Source organism: Struthio camelus, chromosome 3, assembly GCF_040807025.1.
Source record: "Struthio camelus isolate bStrCam1 chromosome 3, bStrCam1.hap1, whole genome shotgun sequence".
Taxonomy (NCBI): domain Eukaryota; kingdom Metazoa; phylum Chordata; class Aves; order Struthioniformes; family Struthionidae; genus Struthio; species Struthio camelus.
The window spans coordinates 23546518-23564684 of NC_090944.1; the positions used below are offsets into that span (position 1 = coordinate 23546518).

The 18167-nt window shown below is 37.3% G+C and overlaps 1 protein-coding gene across 9 annotated transcripts in view; it reads right to left on the bottom strand.

Moving 5' to 3' along the window:
• GREB1 (growth regulating estrogen receptor binding 1) overlaps positions 1 to 8409 on the bottom strand; it is a 101468-nt gene extending 93059 nt beyond the window's left edge. For 6 of the 9 annotated variants that reach the window (XM_068937164.1, XM_009671393.2, XM_068937165.1 and 3 more), the window contains exon 1: positions 8082 to 8400. The gene's annotated coding sequence lies outside the window, so the exon portion shown is untranslated. Of the gene's footprint in view, positions 1 to 8081 lie in introns of all 9 variants that reach the window. The other 3 variants (XM_068937167.1, XM_068937166.1, XM_009671392.2) reach the window with 2 other exon arrangements.
• Between the last annotated feature and the right edge of the window lie 9758 nt (positions 8410 to 18167).

Sequence of the window (18167 nt, forward strand, 5' to 3'; positions counted from 1 at the left end):
CCATACCTGTGCATTTTTAGTTTTTGTTTGGTGCTATTTTAACTACTAAAAGCTGCAGTTAAATATTTAACCCTATACTCATTGATCAGAATGCACCATTTGCTACAGTCTTTTTCATACTCACTTATACACCCAGTCCTATCCCTCAGCTGCCTTTGGCTTCCCCTGCTATGTACAAAATGATGGTTGAATAATAGAAAAAAAAGAAGCAAAATAAGCATCAACATATGTAGGGAAGTTTCACTGTATGAAACAAAGCAAGAAGAAAAAAGGACCACAATTTACAGAAAACTATACAGAGTCACTGCCTGGGATTTTACAAATACTAAGATTTTAACTCATGTGAAGGTGAAAAAGGTAGGGGCCATTTGAGGCTGTAGTGATTCTTCAAGGAATTGTAATAATGAAAGGATAAAAGTGCATAAGTATAATCAAGCTTTTGCATTTTCAAGGATTACTTTTTCAGAATATTGCATTGTGAAATTCATTAAAGGACTTGCATTATAGCTGGAAAATACTATTATTTTCTATGGACTTTGAACTAAGCCACCAAAACGTAGATTAAAAACAATCTAATTTGATTTACATAGTACACAGAAACACGCACAAATTAAGCTGTAAGAATATATATTAGGAGTATAATAAAGAAAAGAAAGATCAATGCTAGAGCAAAAGATTCCCAAATGAGCAGGTCCATTAAGCAAAGAGCCTCATTGACATAGCTATCTGAACTGGTAAGAGTAAAATCAGTTTTTGCATCTTCACACCTACTGCATAATTAATAATCTCAAGGATAGTAGACTTGACTGTATTTCCCTTCTATTCTATCGCCAGAGCTAAGTACATCTTCCCAGAAAATAGCAACACTGTCTGTCTTCCTACTTGCTCTTCCTATTATTTTTCTGAACAGGAGTGCTCTGCTCTTTGTGTTAAACCTCTGCATGCAATCCTTACATTGGAAGAGGTAGGACTCCCAGTGTAAAGACTGTTTGTAGATGAGTACATGAAATTAACAGTCTGCTTTTCAAAAATCTCCATTTTCACTCTCCCAAGCCACCAAGAATTGTATTAAAAGGTACTTAAAATACACTAACAACCCAGTATAAGAAGTTAGAAAACAAAACAAAACAAAACAAAACAAAAGATTAGATTTGATGAAAGGGGAAGAAAATGGTAGTGCCAGAGAAATATAGAGAATGAGATCGGAAACAGTTTATAAGGTGCATATTAAGGTGAAATCTTGGAAGGAAACCTAAGGTCACTTCTTTGTTTAAGCCTCATAGACAAAAGTTTGCAGTTATGGGTAACTATGATAGAGCAGCTGTTCAAGCAAGTAGCTAACCCAACGTAACTTATGCATATACCCATAACATCTCTCGTCTGTTTAGACTGTAAGCCTTTTTTACATGCATGTACATTTTGTAAAAGGCAGAGTCAATGATCCAGGCTGGAGCCATGTGAACCTTAGCGTGAACGTTAGTACTAATGCTCATGAGTGCACCAGAGCTGGCAAATGGAAGATATCTAAAAATGGAATTTTATATCATTTTATTCAGTTCATGCTTTTGTTCTAGTTTCCTTTTCCAAGTTGCAAAGTTAGGAAATTTACAGCTGATTGTTCAAATGAGTTTAACAAACAGTGACATAGGACCAATTTCTTTTCCACAAAAAAAAAAAAATAACTCTCAGTCTTTTTTAGGGTAGACTTCTAAAAAGCAACAAAAAGATAGGAAGAGATGTTTCATTATATAGTTTCTTTCCCATATATAGCTGCCTTCTAAGGAGTTCCGCAAACAAGGAGGTTTAAGGTATGAGACTCTTCCACAAGTATTACATAAAAACAACTGGACTTTCAAAGAGTCTAACTGTCTTTGACTTTTCCTGACATCACAGATAAACTCTTAGGAATTTGCCATAGTAATTTGAACATGAACTACTACTGCAGCACAACAGCCAGTATTTATTGACGAATTTTAAGGCCTGGTACCAGAACTAAGCAAAAGGCATAAGGATTTAATCAGTTGTTCTGCACAATTTCAGAACTCACCTGTTCAAAGACAATAGTAACTGTGCATTTCCAGGCTCTGTGACCTAGAGTGACAACACTCAGCATCCACGTCAGTGATAAGAATTATAATACAAGATTTACCAACACCAAACTCCGCAATGTAATTTTCCTTAGTGAGATTGACTTTATTACCCTGAAAGCTGGATAATTCCAACTTCTTTTTTCAATCTGAGCAAAATATATATAGCATCATTAGAGAAAAATAAATTTTCAATTTTGCTCATAAAATTAAAAAACTTTCTAAACAATCTTTCACATGGCAGAAGGAAATATATTGTTACATATTCAGATTATTAAAAAAACAGTAAATTCCATAATAATCGAGGAACAATATTAGAATTACATCAAGTTCTCCTTGTGGAGTTGTACCCTCATTGTTACATTGCGGAAGATTATTTCCCCCTAGAGAGTGGAGAATAGTATCAGTGGCAAATCAGAGCTTTTCAGACACTGTATCTCTTACTCTGCACCCAACTTTGCTCCATACACTTGTGGGAATTTGTCAGGCCTTTGTAAGCCCTTCTGAATACAGAGTGTGCACTGTATGTCCCTTTTTGCTCAGCTGCCTTCTCACTTGAGTAGGCCTGGTCATTCAATGTGTCAGCATCTCATGACCCCAACCGTGCTGTGCCATGTATCAGAGAAATAGGATTGGAGTAAGGCTGTTGCCTAGGATATATTCTTTCTAAATGTCCTTTTAAATGGAGACCCTGTTGTGAAGCAGAGTACCAACTATAGTACATCACGGAGATTTCTCTCTTGCGTCTCAAGCATCAGGTGCACTTCAAAGCAGAAGATAAACTACAATACTGCACTGTAAACGTGTAAGATACTAGTATCATGGAGATGGGCTCAAATGTTTGTTTCATGCTGAGAAGATGAGAAATGGCTGATCGGCCTTCTTTTTAAGGTCCTCTTACTTCAATGCTCTGCTGACCAGCAGAGACATAATTACCACTGAACACACAAATAAGAAAGGATGTGGGAGTAAGGCAGAATAGGCAGGAAAATGGTGTAGCAACATATATCTGTTGACTGATGATTTTTAATGGAATAACATGATAAAATCTGAAAATTGTGTTCATAAAAGCTTAGCAAATCTGAACTGGCTGGTATCTAGACGCATTTTCTCCCCAAGAGGGAGTGACAAGTGATCTTTTCATGGATGCCAGGAATGACTATGAGCCACATTTACGCATATCTACGTATACGTCTACAGCATATTCTGAACAATTCTAAACAATTGGGGCCCAAAACACGCATACTTCCATCCACAGAAAAACATCACTTAGATCTGGATCACTCACTTAACCAGAACATCTTTTCTGTCCAACAACATCCAGACAAGCCACAAATATTTTTCTTTAGAAACAAATGTTTTCACATAATGGATCAAACCATGGAGTGAAAATAATGAAAACAGCTGTCAGATGAGGAAGAAATAATCTTTAACATTTTTCAAAATCATGCCTGTCTCCAAAAATATTTTCACCATTGTTATTACAAGCAATGTCATAGATTTTTACACTGACGACATATAAGGATATAAGGATTTATCCATTGTTCTCCGTATCTGGTTTGATCACCCTGTGCATAAGGTATTATTTTGCTAATTTAATCTGTAGTTCATATGGAATCATGTGAAAATGAGAATCCAAACCAGAAATGAAGATTCTTTCCTTTTTCAATGTACTAAACTTCTAGCTGATACAGTCAACAACAGCTTTTAAACCTCTGTATATATCCATTCAAATCCACTTGGAGTTAATATAAATACCCTGTAGATCAGACCTATATGATGAAATGATAATAAAAGTGAAGTCAGGATTATTTGAAACTATCTTATAATTTCAAAGCCCTGTGTAATGACACTAAAACTTCACAGGACAGGGTCAGACCATTATTTTGAGCCAAATAAATGCATATGGCTGGAAAAATAATAAGAAAACCTATCAAAATAAAATTTTTCCCATGATCAAAAGATAAAATCTACATATTTTCCTCCTTTTCATGAGAACAGAAGACTTCTTCCCACACTCTTTCCCATTAAGGAGCTCTAAAAACAAAGACAGCTAGCCTAGAAATGGGAAAATTTTTAGATAACTATTTATGATAGTACAAGAAGTGTTAACGTAAGATGAAAAACAATAAGTAAAGTATCAGGATGAATTCTGAAACCTGTAAATACATCTTTGATGACAATGCTCTGTTAGTATTCCTTATGTTTATGATTGTGAAGTAAATGTATTTTCTGCAAATAAATTTGCCTTTTGTTTCTATCTATCTACTGCATAATTACACAAAATATGCCTTCAAAATCCTCACAAATTGTTTTTACTACTACCACTACTATGCTGCTTAGTTCAGAAAGGATATTTTCTCTATATAATACTCAATCTGTATTTATATTTTACAGTATTTTTTCCTGTAAAAAATGTAATGAGATATGTAATCTCTAAATGGCAATTTTCCTTTACTGTTTCTTCAGAAATACACCACTGGCCACGCTACTTTTTAAATTTTCTTATTCTTCACATGAACAGAAACATTAGAGCATGACAGACAACACAAAGATAACGGCAAATGAAGATAATCTGAAAACCAAAGCAATGTTCTTTGGAATCCTTAAGTGTAATCATAAATTAGCAGTTAAAAATGTCTCTAAAATATGCATGTGACATATTTAAATGTCACAACAGTAAATAACAGTATCTCCTGTCCCATTCTGTGTAACAGAAGTCTGGAAGAGTTAGTCAAACCTGCAGACATTTACCAATCTAAGCAGAAAAAATCTAAGCAGAAGAAAAAGAAGAATTTTCAGTTGAAGTAAAAACTGCAATGCTTTTCCTGCGTATGTATGTAATATCTGCATGCAATCACATATTTGTGCAAGTAGTAGTGTTTGTATGTATATTTTTGCCGTTAGTTACACTAGCTTTTTATTCTTCCCCACGCTGGCTTCTATTCACATGAAATGAATACATGGTTGTGTCTAGTCTTAGCTAAAAGTAAGTAATGCTTTAGCTTGTATGAGAGTGAAAAGGGACTGACAGATCGCTTATCATTCACTGTGCAGACTTTGTATTCATAAGAAGAGCCACAATCAATAAGAACCAAAGGCAACTTTTTGCCCAAAGATAATTATGCTTCACATCACTAGCTTGTCCAGGAGTCTGACAGGCTTTCACTTGCTAGCAAGATCATCTCCCAAAGTTTACCATTCACTAATCAAACTTCGGCCTTACTGAAGGAGGGCTATAAAACGCTCCTGCTTTGTTTTACTATAGAAAACTGTTCAGGTTTTCTCATAGTTACTTTTGAACTGAATAAGTTTGTGTAAGTTGCAAATGCAGAACAATTGCAAAGGTAAAACTGACTATAAATTTTCATAATATTTAGAGCAATCTCTTCTGGTTTTTGGGGGGGAATTTTTTTTTTTTTTTGGAAAAAAAGCTTTTGAAATCATTAGTTTCTGATTCTGAAACTAATCAGAATCAGTCTTTTAGTTAAAAAAAAAAAAAAGTCAAACCATTGCCTATAACTTGCTATTTCACCTTAGAAAATAGCTCTTTCCTTAATTTTGACCATATTGTTCATAGCATTACTGAAGATTATAAAATCTCATCTAAAAATTCTGAATCATCTTATTGAAAGATCGAAGATTAAAATTAGAAGAAAATTTCTGCACAACTATACACTCACAAGATAAAGGAATTTTTAACATTAAACAAAAGAAAAATTGCTTCAAAAGCATTGTGTCAAAGAGAGATTCACAAAGCAAAGATGATTAGTGGCATAAGTGAAATTCCATCCCTAAATCATTCTATTCTGTGTCTGTGCTTGTAAGATCTTCTGTCAGGAGCTAATCTCACGTGACAGGCCTGATCCAAAAGCATTTGAAGTCAATGGAATGTCTCTTCCTGACTTCAGGAAGCTTTGGATCTAGCCCATACAAACTGCAAGAACAATACATTTCATAGAACATTGTTTTAAGATAACAATAGCTAACTGTGATCTCTCCAAGAAAATTTCCCTTCAAATGAAATTTACCTGTTGCAGTAGGTTTGCGCTAGTTCCTTACAGTTACAATGTTACAGATTTTTCTTGGTTTTGTTTTTTTTAATACACTTAACCACAGATAAAACTTTCCACAGAGAGGACATTCCATTTCTTAAGTAGAAGCCACAAAAAAATAAAAAAAAAACGTTAAAGCCATTTGGTACGTAGAAATTTTAGGTTTTTCTAAAAACTAAAAGATCATTTTAAAGCCTCAAATTAAAAGTTGTTCTTAAATTACAGTACATCAGGGACAAGACAGAATCAGAAAGGTTTTAAATATATTCTTGGCATTTTTGCAGTTAGTAAACCAAACTTAGACTGAGAGAAATTAAAAAAAAAAAGTGCATAAAAAAGAGGATAGGATGAAGGGAAAGAGGGGCTTTTTTTTCTTTCCAATAAAAAGCCTGATTCTGTACTGACTTGAATCAATTGCAAAGCTACCATTGACAACTAGGAAACTGGATCAGGACCAAAGTCAGATTCTTATTGTTTTAAAGTTGTAATAGAACTGTGAGCCCTGAACTAGCAATCGTCATTTGTAAAAACTGGTGAAATAAAAGCCCCACTGCTATGAAGTAAATGGCTCTTCTCTCTTTTGTAAGAGAAAACAGGCAATAAGGTAGACTAGTGCAGAACTTGGTGCTGATCCTATGTACACTTTTATCAGCAGATTTGCACTAAGGAAAAACGGATTAAAATTAGGTCTACCATCTTCAAGTTCCCCAAAGCAGCAGAGAATAGAGAATACCTTCCTCACTCATGCATCAAATCAACTTACTATAGCTATTCTAGCTAGTGTGTAGATGAACACACAGAAACTTCTATTAGAGCACAAATATTCCAGGATATCCACCTTTTGAGACTGATTTCAGTGTTTCATGCTGAAAAGAGAAATTAAATCCTTAAGAATCTTATAAGAGGTATAAGATAGTGTTAATTTTCTTTGTAGTTGTTCAGCATATTTAGCTATATAGACATCATTGCCAGTATTAGTTAATCACTTTCAGAAGGGTGTATGAGGTGTTAAATCAAAAAAAAGGTAGCTCACATATCGAGAAAGCACATGGAAAGATAAGGAATCAAATTCCCCAATATATAGATGCCATGCTTTCTACCTCCTTCATCTAAGCTACCAGTATCAGCAACCTGAAAAAACTAAGATCACTTTATAACTGCCCAAATAGCTGACTTTTTAGGCTGAGTCGATGAATCAAAAATAATTATAAATTTCACTTCAGGCCAGGTCAAAATGTTTTGTTTTTTTCTTGATGAAATTAAAAAACAGACATTTTCTCAGGTCAAACAGCATACTTTGTTTTGGTATCACAAACATTTTGTTACAATAATTGTCAAACAGCATACCTTGTTTGACTCAAAATAAAGTACTTGGGATGTTTATTTCCCTTGATGCTATTAAATGTATCAAATTTCTGAAATGAAACATTGTCCTACAATGAAAAATCCACCTTTAAGATAAAAAGAACAGAATATATTTACCTTAGCCCTTCATTTTTTTCTTCTAATCTGCACAAATTAATGAATTTTTGGTTTAAAAAAACTGTTCATTCAAATATTTTATTAAGATTTATTTACCCATTTATTTCAGGTATCAGAGCATTTGCTCTCATAGTTCTACTACCTTACTCTCCTCTTCCTACACAGGCAGTTGGGACACAAACTGCCCACTGCTGGATATTGCTAACCAGTATCCTCATCCCTTCAGACCTGATCTCTTCACTCCACTCCTATTCTATTGCTGCTGCTGCTGCTGCTGCTGCTGCTGCTGCTGCTGCTGCTGCTGCTAACACTTCCTTACCCTTTTAGGGACCTGGGCTTCCAGTATTCCCCCCCTCCCTGAATGTTCCCAGGTGCTGTAAATTTTTTCTCTGTATTGTTGCCGCTGCTTCCCTTAATTTTGGCAGATGCTACAGCTTTGCAAGTTGCAAGATCTTACCTCTGAGACCCTCTTTGTTGCTCTGTCTGTGACCACGTTGGAAGCAGGCAGTGATGGATATTAGGGAAGCATGAGCCTCCCCTTGCTGTTTAGCAGCGTGGTCTGCAAAGAAAGATAGAGATGCTGCTTTTTCCTCCTCCCTCCTCGCTGTCCCAGCTTCCTCCTCCCTCCTCCTTGCTCCCTCCTTCCCATCCACAAACTCTACTTCTGTCTGTGCTTCAGTGCAATATGCTACCTCTCAGCATTAGCTACCTAGGGTCAAGAATACAAACCCTTCGCCCTCCCCCCTGCCTTTTCCTCTCTAGTCTCATGCATCCTCACCCCTGCTTCCCACTGAATATGGTATCTTCCCAACTAGACATGCCTTATTTGGCTGTAGGGTCTAAAGCGCGGACAATTTCAGCAGCCCTCGGAGGCAAAAGAGTTATAAAACAGAAGATGCAGAGCAAAGACTAGGACGAGGAACAAAAAGAGGAAGTGTCCTGGAGAACTGGAAACTTTTGCTATTTTGTGTGTATGAAAAAAGTCTAGTTACAGTAGCCAGAACCTGTCATTTGGAAATTAGTTTAAAAAACCTATACAGATTAAAGAAAAAAGCCTGGATAGCTTGTTATCTCCCAAGTCCAGTTTACCTATTGTTTATGCTCTTTCTATCTTTATTCTAATTCTTAAAGAAGCTTCTAAACTTTTCGCTTGTAAGACCAGACTTCAATACCAGCATAATCTGATCATGCAGTAGCTAATGAAGGTGAAAAAGTTATCACTAATATTTTTTAAAGATTACAAGCTATGAAATAACAGCCTTTGAGGTCATAGAAAAAAACAGTTGCAAGTCATCTGACTTTTCGTGTTGGATGATATACGTGCTCCAGTGGTCTTTTTTCATTTTCAGCAGTTCTGATGACTGGCAACTCCTTCAGGTGACCAGTAAGTGGTTAACAAAAATCACATAAAAGTGTTGCTACCCTCTCTGTTCTTCCTAAGAACCTAATTTTAGATACCTATGAACTACTCCTTCTAAAGTGCCTATGTTTGTCGCTAAGATGATCAAGAGAGGTAGGTGATTTTGAAGACTTCTGAAAGATCTTAGCTGCTTAGGAATAAACCCTTAAGTCAAGCGGACAGGACCTCCCTCTGGAGGCCTTGAGAGGCACCTGACACTCTCTGCTGATGTATCAGGATGTATTAGGCACTTTTACTTTATGAAGTTTGTTTTATTGGGTACCTAAAATTAAGCAGCAAGTTAGCTGTTAGCAGAAGAGAAAAACAATATATAAGGGTGACTACAAACTTGAAATAACTTCCATACAAACTGTACTAAATAGTCTAGGACTGTGCAGACTAGAAAAGAGGCAACCGAGCTGACATACTACATATATATATATAAATATATATAAATATATATATATAAAGTTACAAATAATATGAGGAAAGTGAATTAAAAATCATTTATAGCAATTTCTCATAACACAAGAATTACAGAGCACCCAATGAGATGATAAGGAAGCATATTTGAAACAAAATGATTTTTTTTTCCAAATAATTTATAGTTAATTTGTGGAACTCACTGCTGCAAAGTATAATAGCAGCCAAACTTACCAATAGTTTCAAAAACAAATTAAATTAACACACGGAGATTGGTCCATGGGTGGACAGTCCAGATGCAAGAAGTCTGCTGGCACAGGAATTCTCTAAACTATTTATTCCAAAAGGATCTCTTCCACTTCTTAAACTATTCCCTAAGCTGGCTGTTGCTAACGTTCATTGTCATGGACAGAATAAAAACAACATACTCTGGTACCATGTATTCTTATGAAGTAAAGTTTTCTGTGGACAATCCTGTGTTCTTTTAATAAAACACATTTCTAACAATTTTATTAGTAAAGTGAGGTGAAAAATCTTCACATAAAATATCAGTTCTGTAACTCAGTAGTCAACTATGTTTCATAAAAAAGCCAAATATTTTAAAACAATACACTGCATAAAACTTTAAAAAGATTTATTTATTACACCCTGATACAGCCACAGCATGCAGTCTTTAAATAACTGTACATTTTTCATCAGCCACGTTCAGCACAAGACTTCTGCCACACACACTCTAACAATCTCCACTATTTCTTCATTAATCATCCATAAATCATATACCACTGCAAAGACGTAGTAAACGGTACTGAGGGCATGCTAGATAAAAAGTATCCAAGTTCTCAGCAGAATTAAATTAGCCATAAATAGCATTTTCCCTCAAGGCTGACTGTTCCTCTCAACTTCCAGGGACAGGCCGTCAAAACAGGTTCATTAGAATAGCTACACTCTGAACTCCAGTAGCAAAAGACAATGATCACCTGTACAATTTAAACAGCAGAATCATATTTTTAGCAGGAGCCTAGGTTTCTGAGCAGAGTGTACAGATCAGCGGAACAGCCCAGCAGTTGTCATGGCAGCCATGAAATTCTGAACTAATCCAGAAGACTCATTCCCTGTATGAACAGAGTAAGTGCCTGCTCTACACTTCCATCACCAGCCAGGAGCTTGATCATTCCAGCTGAAGCATAAATTTTAGCATATATTTTACTTCAGCTATAATCACTAAGCCTCAGTGTTCTCCTATTTTATGCAAAATAGGCAGAAGCTTTTTCTAAAAGTTTGCAGAAACTCACTGTGTTTAAAACGTTCAAACAATAGGCAAATCTGCCAATTACAGGAAACTATTTATTTTGCATTATTGACCATAAGCAATCATTTTAGGTATCTGTCACCTGTTTTCTAATTTGTACCTGACTGGCCTCCAGCCTTCTTAAGCCTCTTAATAAACTAGTGAGAAGGTTTTATATCTTTCATGTTACAACTATTACAGAATCACAGAATCACAGAATGGTTGAGGTTGGAAGGGACCTCCGGAGATCATCTAGTCCAACCTCCCTGCTCAAGCAGCGTCCTCTAGAGCATATTTCTCAGGATCGCGTCCAGATGGGTTTTGAATATCTCCAGCGAACGAGACTCCACTACCTCTCTGGGCAACCTGTTTCAGTGCTCAGTCTTATATTACCCAAGGTAATATAAATTATATAAGCAATAACATTTAAAAGGAAAATACTAAATATCCAATATATCCTCACAGATAGACAAAGGGTAACTGAGGATGTCTTTCTGTCAATATTGATATATTTAGACAGCCACAAGAATAAGGACATAATCACATTATACATGAATATGTACTAGAAAAAAAAATACTGTATTGTGTATTCCAGAATTAGTACTGGACATATTCACAAACTATAAAAGAAAGTGACCACCAGATTCTCACTAACTAATAAAATTAACCACTTAATCACCACTTTCCTAAAACAAAACTCAGTTGATGCTGAAATCCTGGAATTTAAGCCATCTTTGATACCTTTACAGAAGAAATGCTAGACACTTCACAGCTATCCACTTAAAATATTCTAGTTCTAATCTACAGAGGGAAGAAATCCTGTTCAGCTCTTATGTCTAGATGTTGAATGAACTCCTGATCTTCCCCCTTCAAAATCAGTACATTTAATTATCTGAATCCCAGGTGCTCAGTCCATAGTCCACTGAGGGAATCTAGCATACCAGAACAAATAATTTGGCCCACTGCTTTTTCTTTCCTTCTTTTTCTATGATACATCTTTCTTTCCCACTGCTCATCTAGAATAGCACTCGTTACATGACCAAAAAGCATTTTTTTCTAGTGCATGATGGATATGCATCCAATCACTTCTAGAGAAACGAAAGCAGGAACAAAAATCCCCATAATATTTTTAGTGAAACTGTGAAAATTAATGTATCATAAGCATTTTCAGTCATACGACATGCTTATCACATGACCAAAATACAGGCATCCTCATGCACGTGACTAAAGGTGCGCAAAACTTAATGCACTTGCCTGCATTTTATTTAGGTGACATGCAGGTATGATTACTCCTGAGTAGAGGCTACTCCAGTAACTGCAGGTGCATCTAAGAAGATGTGTGGCTCACCTCAGCTAGATAATGGCTAAAACTAATAGAAATAGCTGTAGCTGTCCTGGGGTCAAGTCCAAAGACACTGTGTCAGAATACAAAAGCCAAGGCAAACTTGTAAAGAGGGACATCATTTTCATTGGATCAAGAATTACAGCTGGAAAACAGAAGGATTTTTTTTTTAGCGGAAATGACACGAAATTTCATGTCATGTAATGAGTGTTATTCTAGATGAGCAGTGGGGAGGAACTATGTATCCTAAAAAAAAGGGGGAAAGAAAAGGTTATGGGCCAAATTTTTCAGAGAAATGAGAGAAACAGTAATTTCATTTGCTGGAATTTCATTTGCTGCAGTAAAAATGTGTAGAGAAAATCGCTACATTTTTTTCTGGCTTGGCTAGAGTATATCTTTAGAAAAAAATGTGACATTTACAATCAAATAATTTATTATTATTTGTTAGAATTTACCTCTCAATCAGAACCCACTCAAGGTTTCTCTACTGCAGGTAAAACTGGATTTTGCCATTCCACAGAGAGCAACTAATTTTGTTCTCACCACTGGTGATAGCAACACTCTATTTTGCTTGTGGTGGCAAAGCAGGAGGAAGGGAAGGATAGAGAAGTAAAAAAGTTTGCTTAGCTTTGAGGCTCTGGGGATGGAGGTGGTCTAACTTTGCTGGAGGGTTGGGACCTATTAGTGAGGGGTGTTACCCAAGAATGAGAAAACATGGCAGAACATGGCAGCACTGGGCTTGGCTAAGCACAGCATGGATGGTTGGAACACAGATGCCTCCGATATGGAAACCACTCCCAGGGTTTTCCCAGTATTTTCTACTTTTCCAGCACTCTCCAACAGTATGGGACGCCAGCAGCAGAGGAACCTTTTTTCCCAGAATCTCTGTCTCCTCTACACTACCCTCAGCACAGGGCAGGTCTCCCAACACTCTGCTCCCACTTGTCTGTCATCTGATGCTCTCATTGCTTAACAAGTAGAGGTAAAAACAGGCAAAGAGGATGGCAGTGGCCAATTTAAAACATTTACCTCTGTTAGGCTATAATACATTCACCCAGATCCAACTCTGCCTTCAATGAATGTGCTGTATCATAAGACTTAGCACATGCATGAGATATTACTCTAATTTCAAGCAGGTGCTATAAAACCCTTTTTCATATTATGAAATAAAGTTAAGATGCTAATAAAGATACATGGTAGGTTATACAACAAAAAAGCTCATCTCCACAGACATAAAGGAGCATAGAGGCACAATGGCAGGTGGGGAAACACCAATAACCAGTCTGATAAATGGATACCCCAACCCAGCTCCTCCCAGGGTAGTCCAAGGAAGGAAATAAAGTCCCAGGGACCAAAGGGGAAACCCACCCATAGAATAAGGGCAGCTACTCCCTGTAGGGTATGGGACACATTATGGCATGCAGGGGAAGAGCATTTGGGGATTGCAGAAGATTAATTATGGGATGTTTAGGGGAGGAACTACAGGAGGGGAAAGGACAGGATCAAGGTGGTTTGGGGAGGAACATGTGTGAGGAAATAGATAAGGGAGAAGAAGGGGCTGGTCACATGTAAACAGGTCGCTGGTCAGTATGTTTGTCTGGCCATGCCCCACACCTGTTCAGTGCAGTCTGTCCTGTCTTCTTATTAAACCTTATGTCTAAGAATTTTCCTGCATGAGAGGCTCTCTTTTGTGTGCGCATGTGTGCGTATGGAGGTCTAAGTGCCAGCAACTGGAGTTAGGCTGCGGGCCAGAGGGCCTGTGTGTCTGGGGTGCCAGCAACTGGAATGAGTGCGGGTTTGTAAGTCAGTGTGTGATCGCTAGCAAATACCAAGCTGGACTAGCTGCCAAATAGGTTCGGTGACTTGGGAGCCAGGTGTGTGTGTGTGTCTCTGAGAGTGAGGCACTGGAGGAGTTGGCTGCCTGAGGGACCAGAGGGGCCAGTCCAACTCTCAAAGAGACCATGAGGTCTGGGGTCAACTGAGAGACCCATTTATTTGTGGTGTGTGTGTGTGTGTGTCTGGGTGTGTGTCTGAGTGTGAGGCATCTGGGGAGAATTTGGGACCACCTACGGTATGGACTGTGCATCTAAGCTCAGTTATTGGAGAGATCCACCGTGTGTGTGTGTGTGTGTGTGTGTGTGTGTGTGCGCGCGCGCGCGCGTGTGTGCGTGTGTGTGCGTGTGTGTGTGTCTGTGCCTGTGTCCCTCTAAGTAGGGAGGTCTGTACCAGCCACTGGAGTGGGGCTTTGGGCCTCAGGGGATCGTATGTCCAGTTGCCAGCAAGTGGATCAAACAGCAGCTACCAGGTGCACTGAGCGTCTAAGCCCAGCTACTGGAGGGATACGCACCATATACAGGTATGAATTTCTCACTACCTGACCTTCATTCCAATCAGCCTGAGAGGGGAACAAGATGAGGCCATAGGTATTGTCTGTGTTTGTCTGAGTACTGAGTGTGTCTGCCTGTATTGTTCTGTGTGGCCTGTCCTTTGTATTTTTGTAGCTGTATATAGTGTGTATTTGTATATCTGTATATTGTATATGTGTGTTTGCTTGTGTGTCTACTAGGAATATATGCTTAGCTTTGCTAGTGGTTGGACCTGTGGACTAGAGTTGCAGCAGCCTTGTTTCCACTGAGCTACTAGATTTTACAGCTCCCTGACAATAAAAATATTAAATGAAAGTATCTCTCCATCAACCTTGTTTTCATTGTGTTTAAAATAACATAAAAATTGCAATAGGGCAACCCTCACCTAAAGCAAAAAAATAACTTCAAATAGCTAGAAAACTTGTTAAGATATTTTCAGCATAAGATACACAGAAGCCATCTTATGAGGACATGCTTCAACTTTTCCATACATTTAAAGCTGACAAAATGAAATACATCATGCACTTTTGAAACTCTTCTGGCTAATAAATAAAAATAAACATAATTCTTATTACTCATTTTTCAAAATCAAATGATGACTCATCATAGCATTCTGCTGCATTACATATTAGTTAGATACCTAGATTGAAACCACATATCCATTACAATTTTTCATTAATTCATAAACAGAGGTGTCTCCACAAGTTAATATTAAGCTTATGAATTGCATATAACAATCTCTACTCAAAGTTCAAACTGTTTGATTTTAGCAACAGTTTTAGTTACAGTTTTAGTTTAAACTAAACAGTTTTAGTTTAACCACTCCCTTGAAGAGAATCAAGCAGAAAATACATTATTTACCTCTCAACTATATAGCAAGAAGCAGCTATCAGAAGCTTTTTGGTATTTCCATTGTTTTATGCACTGGAAGTTGCACTAGGCCTGTCCAGAGGACTCAAACTGGTTTTGCATTCAAAAGAAAAGCAAATACCATATTGGCAATTCCCAAAGTTTTATCAGAGGTATCATTTTTACTATGGAGGATTCTTGAAAATCAAAACTACGTGAATCCTTTTAAAATTGTTGTCAAGTGTTCTGTATTAATTAGCATGGAATACTCTTTAAAATACTTCCGCTGTTTTATCAATAGCCACTTAATCATCTTTTATATTCTAGAATTACCTTTATGTCACAAGATAGTGCCGCATATCTTCTGCGTAAACTTCAGTAACTTGCAGGCGATCTTTGCTGCCTTGATTAACTCTCATAATTTCATTCCTCTACTCGTTTTAGAAAATGCAAATCCTCTTCTTTCTGGGAGATATATTTTTAGAGGTAACTACTGGACAGTAATTTTGAACATTACCATAACAATAACCATCACGGTCATATCTAACACAGAAGTATACCCTGTCAAACTAAATATGAACAATAATCATACGTACAATATTTGATCTCTAACAGCAAAGAGGCTAAGGGAAACGAAGCATCTTTAAAGAGAGGGAAATCAGATTTGAACACTCAAAAGTTCTCCACAGTATTTCTCTCAGCTTTTTGTAATGAAGGAATTGAAAATCTCCACTCCTCTTTGGTATCAGAGAGCCTTCTACCTCAATTCTTCTCATCTAGGTTTATCAATTCTTCTTTCATGCTCAATGCCTGAAGCAGGCCAGGAGTTCTGAAGCACTCCTTCAATAACAAATACAATAAAGCCCACTTGCAACAGAAGACTTCTGTTTATAAACTGCTTAGCATGAAAATCACAGAATCACACAGAATCACAGAATGCTTGAGGTTGGAAGGGACCTCCGGAGATCATCTAGTCCAACCGCCCTGCTCAAGCAGCGTCCTCTAGAGCATATTGCCCAGGATCACATCCAGGCAGGTTTTGAATATCTCCAGCGAAGGAGACTCCGCAACTCTCTGGGCAACCTGGCCAGTGCTCACTCACCCGCACAGGAAAGAACTTTTTCCTCACGTTCAGATGGAACTTCCTGTGCTTCAGTTTCTGCCCATTGCCTCTTGTCCCATTGCTGGGCACCACGGAGAAGAGTCTGGCCCCATCCTCTCGACACCCTCCCTTCAGATACTCATACACATTGATGAGATGTCCTCTCGGTCTTCTCTTCCCCAGGCTGAACAGGCCCAGCTCTCGCAGCCTTTCTTCAGAGGAGAGATGCTCCAGTCCCCTAGTCATCTTTGCAGCCCTCCGCTGGACTCTCTCGAGTAGTGCCATGTCTCTCTTGTACTGGGGGGCCCAGAACTGGACACAGTACTCCAGACGAGGCCTCACCAGGGCTGAGCAGAGGGGCAGGATCACCTCCCTCGACCTGCTGGCAACACTTTGCCTAATGCAGCCCAGGATACCTCCAGCAAGTTCTGGTTAAGACCTCTGCCTAGAAACTCTCAGGTTCTTCCAGATGGGAGATGGCTTGCAGCCAAGTTTCAAAACCCTACTAAACACACAACATTCACTGAACCTTTTTAATAACATACAACAGTGTTCATATGCGGCAAGCACTTGCTCTTTCCTTAACCCTAATGACCTCCTCAGGGTACTTTTTCCATCTATTTAATTTCTTATCTGGGTTACAGGTACAAAAAGTAGACGGCTTAGGTTAATAGCATGTCCTAAAAAGGTTTATCTTGCCACAGATACCTATATCTATGTCTATGACATACCATGTCACAGATATCTATGCCTTTTAATTTTATTTCAGGTGTACAATGCAGGACATCACAAAAAAAAAAAAAGAATGCTGCTTAGCGCTGCTCTGTAAAAGATTTGATGCAATTTTCCCCATACTCATCTGACAAATGAAAGAAATTGACTTGATTTCTTAAATTAATGGGTGAGTATTCACCATCTATGCAGAAGCAATTTTTCTACCCAGATTAAGATAAGCAAATAATGTTTCACATCTTTATGCCTAATCATTATGCAGTGGTGAAGACCTTTAATAGGATTTCAGGAAGGCTAAGAAGCTTACATAAACAGGCATAATAATATACCAAAATATACATTTTAAACAAATACTTACAGCCATTTCTGTTTTCCATGATTTTTCAGTTTTGCGTCTTTGCAGGAAAATATTTCCCTGCTCATCTTTGCAACAGTACATACGAACCTCCTGGAAGATTCACTTACAAGTTTATTATCACTAAATAGAAGACTGTATTTAATACAGGATCTCTCTTAAGTGTGTATAGTTTCTTACAGAATAAGGCCTTGGTTTTAATTGTAGTATTGTACAAATTCTATACATATAAATAAAATAAATACATACTAAATGAGGATATAAACATATCTGTCAGGTGATATTTAGGATTATGCATACAGGCTAATAAATACTAACATGAAACTAGTGTAATAAACAATAAAAGACTAATGGGAAAGCAATGACATTCAAAACAAATTTTAAATCATTAGAGTGGGAATATAAAATATACAAAAAATTCCATTTTGTATGAAACCTAAACCATGCAGCACAAGCTTCACCATTAAAAATTTTATATAAAACAATCTAATTTCAGCTGCTCAAAATGGAAGTACAACACTTGCAGGAGAAGCACATATAAAATAGAACATTCATTTTATTAACCTCAATGGAATTAAATTACAGTAGTGAATTTTTTTAAGCAAATCATATTTTAACTTTTATATATAGCACTTTACAAATTTAGTGGAACCACTGTTCTAATATATACTAATTTTAACAAATCAG